We start from the raw sequence: 10,708 nt of genomic DNA on the forward strand, positions 1-10,708 counted from the left end.
CGCATTGGCGCGCCGAAACGTGCCGCCACCCCGTTGACTCCACAGTACAGCCTCTGAGAAGGAGAGCGCCTGCGCAATTTGAGGAGACCCGGGCGGAAGGGAGGGCGGTGGACGGAGCTTGCGCCGGCGTTGGGGGCCGAGAATACCTGCTAGAAGGTAATCTAGAAGGGGCGGGGCTGAAGTCACTTTTCAGGACCCGGTCATCTTTAAGATAGTAGTCTTGCTTGGTGGTTCAGAATATGGTCCTAGGAGTCAGCTCTGGGTTACGTTCTAGCTCTGACATTTACCACTGGTTGCTGGAACAAGTTATGTAACCTCAGTTCGGTTTCTTCAGTAGTAAAACGAGGGTAATTACGGAACCGCTTCCTGGGTTGTTGGAAAAATTAGCTGTAAAGGTTTTCAGCACAATGCCTGGCATATAGAAAGCTTCCAAAAATAATAGCAGCTAGTAACACTAGTAGTGTCTGTCAAAAAAAGATCAATGGATGATTCATCTGACTTTACTCTGAAAGCATGGCCTAGGGTACAGAGCCTTAGATTTGAAATGGGAACCCCTGGGTTCAAACTCTCACCTGCTGTGTGACATTAGGCAAATACAGCACCTGGTACCAAAGCTGGTGTGCATGAACTTGGCTATATTTACCATGGAATATTCCTTCAGTGTGGGTGAGATGCCACCAGGTAGACAGTGGGTTTGGATTTGGGCCAAATCCTGAATTACCAAAAGTGTGGTAAATGGAGCACTTTGCGAGAAACATTGCTTGCTTTTCCAAAAATATATGCTTTTTTTATTACAAATGAAATTTAATTGAAACCAGGAAACACATTATGTTTTAATTACTACATATACCATTTAGGACTAGTTTTCAGAACAATCTGACACACCGAGGTTTCACAGTTGTTTTCCATGGTTAAAATTTGAGCAGCACAACCTAGTGGTTCTAATCTATTAATTATATATATATATTTAAGCTGGAGAACATTATATAAAGCAGATAAATGCTCAGATCTTCTGGTTGAACTGGAGATGGAGACCTCAAGAAATCCCTGTTCCCTTTCCCCTCAGATCCCTTCCTCTTCCTATCCATTGACCTTGTCCAAGTGACAAAATCTCAAATTCCATATAACACGAAAAGCATAAACAACAAAAGAAAAAAATAGATAAATTGGACTTCAAAATTAAAAACTTTTGTACATCAAAGAACATCAAGAAAGTGAAAAAGATAACTTACAGAATGGTAGAAAATATTTGCAAATCCTGTATCTGAAAAGGGCCTAGTATCCAGAATACATAAAGAAATTTTATGACTCAATAACAAAAAGGCAACCCAGTTTTTAAATAAGCAAAGGACTTAAACAGACATTTTTCTAAAGACTATATACAAATGGCCAACAAACACATGAAAAGATATTCATCACTACTCATTAGGGAAATACAAGTCAAAAGCAGAGTGAGATACCACTTCACCACCACTAGGATGACTAGAATTAAGGGGTAAAAAAATAACACAATAACAAGTGTTGGCAAGAATGTGAAAAATTGGGGCCCTCAAATATGACTGGTAGGAATATAAAATGCTGCTATGGAAAACAGTTTGGCTATTCAAAAAGTTACACATAGAATTATCACATGAGTCAGCAGTTCCATTCTGCTTTATACAATGTTCTCCAGCTTAAAAAAAATATATATATATATATACACACACACACACACTCAATAGAGTAGAACCACTAGGTTGTGCTGCTCAAATTTTACCCATTGAACACTGGTGTGAAACCTCAGTGTGCCAGGTTCTAAAACTCTGCCCCAGCAATTCCACATAGCCCAGAGAATTGAAAACAGGTATTCAAGCAAAAACTTGCACACAAGTGTTCATAGCAGCACTACTCACAGTAACCGGAAGGTTAAAACTACCCAAATATCCATCAAATGATGAATGGATACATGAAATGAGATATGCCCATACAAAAGAATATTATTCAGCCAAAAAAGGAAGAGTACCAATACATGCTGCAACATGGATGAACCTTGAAAAACATTATGCATTCCTCTTCTATGAAACATCCAGAATAAGCAAAGTCATAGCGACAGAAAACCAGATTAATGGTTGCCAGGGGCTGAGGAGAGAGGGGGCTGGGGAGTGAGTGACTGCTTAATAAATATGAGGTTTCCTTTGGGGTAATGAAATGTTCTGGAACTAGACAGTGGTGAGAGTTGCACAACATTGTGAATGCACTACATGTTACTAATGGTAAACTTTATTTTATAATAAATTTTAAAACAACTCAAATTCTGACTGGGCCCAGCCAGGTGATGGAAGGTAATGAACCTAACTCGGTGTGAGACGCAGGCAAACTGAGTGTCGAATCTCCTCTTAAAGGGGGCAGCTACCACCCAGCTCCTGCAGGTAGTTGCCAAGACAGAATTTGGGCCCATTGTTGCCAGACTGGCCAATGCTTCAGGAAAGTAACTGCTTCTCAAACTTTTATGCACTCGGTGATCTTGTTAAAATGCAGATTCAGAATCAGTAAGTCTTTGGTGGGACCTGAGAATGTGCATCTCCAGCAAGCTCCTGGTGGGGCTGCAGCTCCACCAACCACACTTTGAATAGTGAGGGTCCAGCTCAGAGGTTCTCAAACTTGAGTGCACACTGGAAGCACCTGGGGAGTTTAACACTGATGCTTGGGCCCCACCCCCAGAAATTCTGATGTCATTGGTCAGGGTACTATAACTCTCATGGGCAGCAAACTTCGAAAGCCAACCCCCTAATGACCCTCTAGACTTTACGTAGCTTTACGGGCCTCTGAGGCTATGCAGTATTTCTGGAGAATAAGGTAACAGTTCTTCCCCAAGGTAACCTTTTGAGAATAATTAGCCCCTAGAACCTTCTACCCAGCAAAGCATTCCAAATTTGAAGGATATGGACCATACATAGTTCAGATGCTGTACAAGTATTTTGTAACTCTTGACAACCTGTTGCATTTCCTTTGACCAGTAACTCCCTCTTCTTCGGCGTCCTGACGTTTGTTAGCAAGTTTCATGTAAATTGGGTCTGAATTGTTAGCTGATACCTCAACCAAGCTAAAATGAGACTCCTCCTTTAGAGAAAGGAAGAGTGCATGTCCCGATCTGTACATCCCACACAGTCACAGAGTCTGTGGGGCTTGCCCAGAGCACACCAGCATGAGTCATTTTGGTGGGGGCACAAAAGGAAAAGGGGCCAGGAGAATAGACTGGTGGATGTGTTCTTGCCTCTCCCCACTCACGGTCTCTGGAAAAACCTGTGACTACCTCTCTTCCCGCTTTGTACCTCTCTTCTCCCAGACCAGCCGTGATCCTGGCTGAAAGAGGGGTAATTAACAAAGAACAGAAAGAATTGAAAGCACAACCAGAGCCTGAAGAACAGGCAGGCAAGAATGGAAGTCAGGAAGGGGAAGGAGAAACTTGGCAGTGTTTCCTGACAGGGCCTCCTCGCTAAGAGCATTACTGGAATTATTCATGCCTGAGATGACAGGATGTGAACATATTTGTCTTTATTATCGAGTAAATAGTACATGTGTGTGGCTTTCTTTTTTAATTTTTCTCCTGACTCCCCAGGGCTTTACCCCTTAATGTGGTCACTTTGAACATGGTTGGCATAAATTCACAATAGAAGAACATCTGTGTCAAGGAGCACGCCAAGGCAGGGAACTGTCTGGGACAGGGATGCAGCAGCACAGAAATTAGCCCAATCCTCTTGGCTCAAGCTGTCTTGATTCAGTGATCCAGGAAATGCAGTCTCTTTTGGTTATGATTGACCCTCCTTCTGAAGAAACTTCAATTTCCACCTCCCTCCACCAAAAGATAAAGGGATTGAGGCAAAACCATCATACTGAAACCTTGATCAATAAAATGTGTGTGCAAAGAGATTTAGAAAACATCTTAGAGACTCACAAGAATTTTCTTTTCCAGAAGCAGTAAGGAGTGGGAAGGCCCAAGTGATTCCACTTAGTATAGGGCCTGGGGAAAATGACTATCACCACTGGAAGCCAAATCTTCTGTTAATCATGGGCCAGCAAGGGCAGATCTTCCCTACTCTGCATTCCCCAGATCCTGAATATGGTCCAGGGGACCTTGCTTCTTCCTGCCTCTTCCAGGAAGCCTGCCCTGATTCCCTCCCCTGGCTGTCTATGAGCTCATATGTGCTGGTGTTGTGGCACTTAACTTGCTACACAAGAGGTGATTCCTACCTCCCATCCGTCCTAGAGTATCAGGTCCTTGAGAGCTGGGACTGTCTGATTCAACCCAGTATCTCCAGGGCCTACCATAGTGTCAGGTACAGAATAGCTGCTCAGTATACATTTGTGGAATTAAATAAATAGAATGAATAATGGGGCACCTGGCGGGCTCAGTTAGTTAAGCGTCCAACCCTTGATCTCAGCTCAGGTCTTGATCTCAGGGTCGTGAGTACAAGCCCCATGTTGAGCTCCATGCTGGGTGTGGAGCCTACTTTAAAAAAGAAAAGAAAAAAGAATGAATAATGCTCAATAAGCCTAGTTGGATGTCTCACTGGCACTGAAACTCAAGGTCCAAAGCTGAACCCTACAACCACCTCAGCTCTGCTTACACTGGTGATGGAATACTCTCCTCAAAACAGCCCATCCCATTGTTGTCCAGCTTTGCCCAATATTCCTTTAAGTGTTTCAGATTTATCAACTCTCTAATTTTCATAACTACTCAAAGAGTACACTCATTAATCTCAGTTTATAGATAAGACAACTAAGGCCCAGAGATGTTAAGTAACTTGTTCAAGGTCATAAGCTCATAAGTGACAGAGCTGGGCTCATCCAGGCACAGACCAGCCCCAGCATGAATATTCTCCACCACTAAACTGTAAGTCTCTAGATTAGAACAAGTCTTCCTCTTACTTCCTCCACTACTGCTTGTTCTGGGTAAGTTAGTGCAGAGCTGAAACCAGCAGGTCCTTGCGATGTCCCACATGGCTAACCAAGTGGTTGGAAACAGACCGGACTGTCTCTGCCTGAAGCTTGGTCCCAGAGTTGTTGATCTGTCTTGCGAAGGGCCAGGGGAGGATGAATGTGGTCCAGGGTTCATCTATTATGTGGATGAGCTCCAATCCACATAATGGGGTTATAGGCTTGTGGTTTCCTGTTTTCTTATTACCCCCAATTGGGTTTTTTTTTTCAATTACCTTCATAACAAATGTGGTTGCAGCTTCAAACCACAAACCACTTATATTTTATTGGCAAGGACTTCTTCTAATAGTTATAATTCTGTTAAATAGATGAACTCTTTATCACTTGTTTTTACAGTTTTTATGTTTGGAAACCAGCTGTTTCCGGTCCCCATCCCTTTTCTGGTCCCACTGCTACTGGCCTAGCTTAGCTCCTATCATCTCTTGCCTGAACAGCCTGTAACTGGTCTGTCAGCCTCTAGGCTGACCCCTTCTGATCCATCTCCCACTTGGCCTTACAGCTTCGTCTTCTTTTTTTTTTTTTTTTAAAGATTTTATTTATTTATTTGACAGAGAGAGAGACAGCGAGAACAGGAACACAAGCAGGGGGAGTGGGAGAGGGAGAAGCAGGCTTCCTGCCGAGCAGGGAGCCCGATGTGGGACTCGATCCCAGGACCCTGGGATCATGACCTGAGCCGAAGGCAGACGCTTAACGACTGAGCCACCCAGGCGCTCACAGCTTCGTCTTCTTAAAGTACAGCCTAGACCATACCACTCCTCTGCTCAACAATTTGCATCTAGTTGAGCTCAGCTCTGCCACTTATTAGCTTATGACCCTGAACAAGTTACTTAACATCCTCTGGGCCTCAGTTGCGTCAACTACAAACTGGGATTAGTGAGTATACTCATTGAGTAGTTATGATTTTTTACAAAATCAAGATCCATTCTTGGAAGAATGGAGCTATGGGTCAAATATAAAATCAAGTCTGGTAAACCTCCTCGCTTCAATTCAAACATTCTGTCAGGGTGTTTGAGGAAGTGGTCTCCTTCTGCATATGTGGGAGGTGGCCTTAGCCGACCTCCGGGACCATGTCCAACCTTCAGTGTCTCTGATTTTCAGTTTAGGTAGAACTCTCTTGAGAAGCATTCATGCAAAAACATTCTGAAGGTCTTGGTGTCCCACAAACTCTGTGTGAGCCAACATGTGACATGACTGATAAAAATATATAATGTGAGTAGAAGTGACAAGAACAAAAGAAGGGCATCTGAATTGTGGGAGATGTTTGTCCTGCTGTTTTCAGAGTATGTGCCAACCTGGAACGTGTGCCCACTTTCTGAACAACACCTATGGAACCAGAGAGCCATCCATGTGGCCAAGATGGGGAGGGCTAAGAAACCCTCTCATAGGAAGAAAAGTGCTGGGAGGGAGGCCAATTCAGAAGATTTGTGATCTAGACGCCATATCCCAAAGGGCTTCCCTGGGCAGAGGGCATAGATGTGGTCTGCTGGGCCCGTATTTTCTCACGTAACTGGCGAGTCACAGCAGTCGCGCTGGGCAGGATTTCTTCCTACCTCAGACCCCCAGAGCCAGGACTACCCTCACGGCCTGCTCCAGTGGTCCTGCCTCTCTCAGGAGTTGAAAGACAGAAGTGGCCACGGGGTGAGAATCTGACCTGAGGTCCACACACAAGTAGGTACCAAAGACTCTAATGTAGCCCATTCAAGCTGTCGTGGGTCCAGGCTGGTAATGAAAACAAATGAAGCAAGTTAAGCCCCTGCCTTTTAAATGTGTAAACATGTCCTCACCTCCACAGATAAATATGTCGGGCCCTATGCTGCCTAAAACAAATGACTTGGTCTCTTATTTTTCCTTTCCTGATGAAAACCTGATAAGAAAAATGTTTGTTTTTGTTTTTACAATAAGAAAACGACAGCACACATGCAGTGAGAAATGGCATCGCCAATCAGCCTCGCTGCTGGGGTGCCAGTCGGGAGCTGAGGGGACAGCCCACAGCACTGCAGCAGGCCCGATGAGGCCACGCCTTCCACTTTGTTAAAGAAGAGCTAAGATTCTGGGGTTTCATGTGAAATCTTCCCACTTCTAAATGTTGATGTTCAGAAAATATCATGCAAGCTTAAAATCCCTCTACAGCAGCATCTCCGCTGCGTTCTGCTTCCCTCTGCCTGTATACCTGAGGTTGGCGCTCACCCCCACCAACGCAGCCGGCTCTCCCCGCGGATCGCTCTGACTGCTAGAAATACACTCTTCCAATTAAATGGAATCAATTGTTTTATAGCACAATGGCCCAAGCACTCCTGAACTGCACGGCCTCTAGGCCTCTGGTCTCTAGGCCACTCCAGTCATGCATTCATGCGTTCACTCATTTACACACACACCACACACACACACACACACACACACACACACACCATGGACTCAGTTGCACAGCATCAGTTAAATCCAGGAGATCATGACGTGAGTTCCCCATGAGTAGAAAACATATTTTATCTCTGAGTCCTTTGGCGTCTCCTTTTCCCACAGGGCCTGCATGGGAACACCTCAGCCTCCCTTTTCCTCTCACGGATGAAGGCTGCCCGGGAAATAAGTTCCCTCCTGGACCTTGTGTGCAGCATTCCTTCTAGGCAGCAGCCTGGCGCAGTGAGCAGGCACGTGGCATTTATTAGACCTGTGGCCCTGGGCAAGTCACTGCTGTCCCAGCCTAGGCCTCCCCATGTGCTAAACAGGGGCATTAGCTCCCACTTCATGGCATATTTTGAAGTATTTATAAATCGTTTGTTGGGGTGCCTGGATGGCTCAGTCAGGTAAGTGGCTGCCTTTGGCTCAGATCATGATCTCACGGTCCTGGGATGGAGCCCCCACGTCAGGCTCGCAGCTCAGCGGGAAGCCTGCTTCTCCCTCTCCCTCTGCCCCTCCCCTGCTCATGCTCTCTCTCTCTCTCAAATGGATAAATAAAATCTTTAAAAAAAAATCCTTTGTTAAGGGAAAGTGCTACACAGCATCAGGATGCTGATGAGTGGTATTGACGTGGAGTGGGAGGAAGTTGGAGTTCCACAGGAATAGGTTTGAATCCAGGCTCAGTCACTTTGGGCAGCCTATTTAATCTCTATGGGCCTCAGTTTCCTTATCTATAAAATGGTATAAAACTGCCTACTCTACAGTCCTGCCCTTTAGGTTTGAAATTAGAAATAAAGGTGCATGTGGAAGGCGCCTGGGAAGAGGTAGCTGCTCTTGCAGCTGGTAACCAGAAGGGGGCACCAAACTATCCATAAATGAAACCCGCCTGGTGTCGGGGCCGCAAGCGCAAGAAAGCCTTTATACAAAGGCCGCGGGGGATCCACAAGTGTGTGGATTTGCGCACACGTTCTCCTTTTTTTATAGGAAAATTATAAATTACATTTTACACTGTACTATTTGAGGGGTCACTTATTAACAAAAGCAGCTTAGAGTAGTCTTAGAGTGGTGGAAAGAGCTCCCCACAGAGGAAAGCTCTGGCTACCTGTCCTTGCCCCAGTCCTTGTGCGGTGTGACCGTGTCTGGACCCACTTTTGCAGCGGGAGAAGGTCGGGCGAGGTGATCTCTGAGGGCCCTTCTTAGCTGTCTATGACTAAGATTCTGGGGCAAATACTCTTCAGGAAACATGCAGGTGGAGGGGGGAGCATGGGGACCCTGGACTAAACGACCCCTGGATGTCCTCGCGGGACTGGGTTTGATGATTTCACACCATCAAGGGAAGCCACGCAGGGCTAATCCTGGCCTTACAAAGGAGCGCGGTTGGAGCTGTCGGGTGGTGGCGATGTTTTTCTGCGGGCGCGCAAACGGCGCTTATCATCTTTTGTGCAGGCTGATGCCAAAGCCACGGAGACCACCCAGCCTGACAAAGAAAGGAATTCTTGTCTGCAGTTGACAGCCCTCAGGTTGACGGCTTTCCATTTGCCCCGGAGGCTGTCACTTGCGGAACAATGGCAAGGAGCAGGGTGGCTCTCACCTGAGTTTGGCGCTGCCGCGGGGGGATGGGCTGCAGACCAGGACTGGGGGGCGGGGGGGCGGGGGCGGGCTGGTGTCTCTCCTCCCAGGATAGGAAGGCTCTAAGATCACTCCGGCCTGCAGCAGACAAGCTTGGAGAGGCTGTGGAGGGCTATTTTCCCCGTGGATTGTGTCTCACTCCGCACATCAGGACGCAGCAAGCACTGAGGACATTACGCTTTGCTAAAAAAAATTAAATATATATATATTTAACGAATTACTGATACACACAAAATACAAATCAATCTCAAAAGCATTAAGTCGGGCCAAAGAAGCCACACAGAAGAGTACTTACAGTATAATCCCATTTCTAGAAATTTCTAGAGCAGACAAAACTGTCTCTGGTGATAGAAATCAGATCCATGGCTACATCCTTAGGAGAGGTAAAGGTTGACTATGGAGAAACATGAAGGGACTTTCTGGGGGTGGAAATGTTCCAGTCTTAAGTGGTAAGGACACGGGTGCACATGCCTCTGTAAAATTCATTGAACTGTACACTTAAAATCAGTGCACTGTACTGTACAAAAATTACACTTCAGTAACATTGATTAAAACGGAATTGCAAGAGATAGTTATGACTTTTCTCATTCTCAAAAGAAATATATGTTCACACTAGAAGACTGAGAAAATACAGATGTTTTTTAAAAAAGAAAAATCATCCATAATCCCATTACCCAGAGGTAACCATGGTTATCATTTTGATATTGATAGGGCCAGATCTTTATTTTCACAAAAATGAGATGATACAGTTTGTAATCTGCTTTCTTGCTTTCCTTTGCACTGAATTGGCAATATAGGCACATAGTTAAGAAAAAGAAACGTAGCATTTATACACAGTTTGCACCTATATTAACCTGTATTTTCAATAATATAGCATGAACATCTTCCCATGTCATTAAAATTTTTGTCATTTTGAAGCCGACATTTGATTGAAGTGTAACAAAAAACAGAAACATGCAAAAATTATAATGTAAGGCTCACAGTGTTTTCAAAATGAGATGTACTTCTATATGCAGAACCAATATAAAATAATAGATCATTACCCAGCACCCCCAAAAACCTTTTGGATCCTCTCCTAGGTACTGTCTCCTCTCCCCCAAAAGAAACCACTATACTGCCTTCTAATTTCTAATGAGTTTTTGCCTGGTTTTTGAACTTATCTGATGGAATTATATGGTATTTATTCTTATGTCTATATTCTTTCACTCAACAGTAGAGGAATGAGATTCATTCATGTTGTTGCATTTGGAAACAGTTCATTCACACTTACTACTACCATAGAGTATTCCTTTGTATAAATGAATCACAATTTATTTTTCCATTCTATTGTTGATAGACACATGGGTTGTTTCCAGGTTTTGGCTATTATAGCTACTATAAATTCTTTAGATGTCTTTTGGTGAACATATGTATATATTTCTGTTGCATATATGCTTAGGAGTGTAAATGCCAGGTTATAGGGTATGCAAATGTTCAGCATTAGTAGAAAATACCAAATAGTCTCCAAAATGGTTGCTCCAATTTACATTCTTGCCTGCAGTGTATGAGAGTTCCAATTGCTCTACATTCTCACCTACAATATCAATTATAATGGCTACATAGCATTTCCTTATACAGATATGCCATACTTTATTTTACCTGTTTCCTGTAATTCAGGGATTCTTAACCTTTTTTGTGCCATACACACACTGGTGCTCTGATAAAGCTT

Source organism: Neomonachus schauinslandi, chromosome 13 (assembly GCF_002201575.2).
Source record: "Neomonachus schauinslandi chromosome 13, ASM220157v2, whole genome shotgun sequence".
Lineage (NCBI taxonomy): Eukaryota > Metazoa > Chordata > Mammalia > Carnivora > Phocidae > Neomonachus > Neomonachus schauinslandi.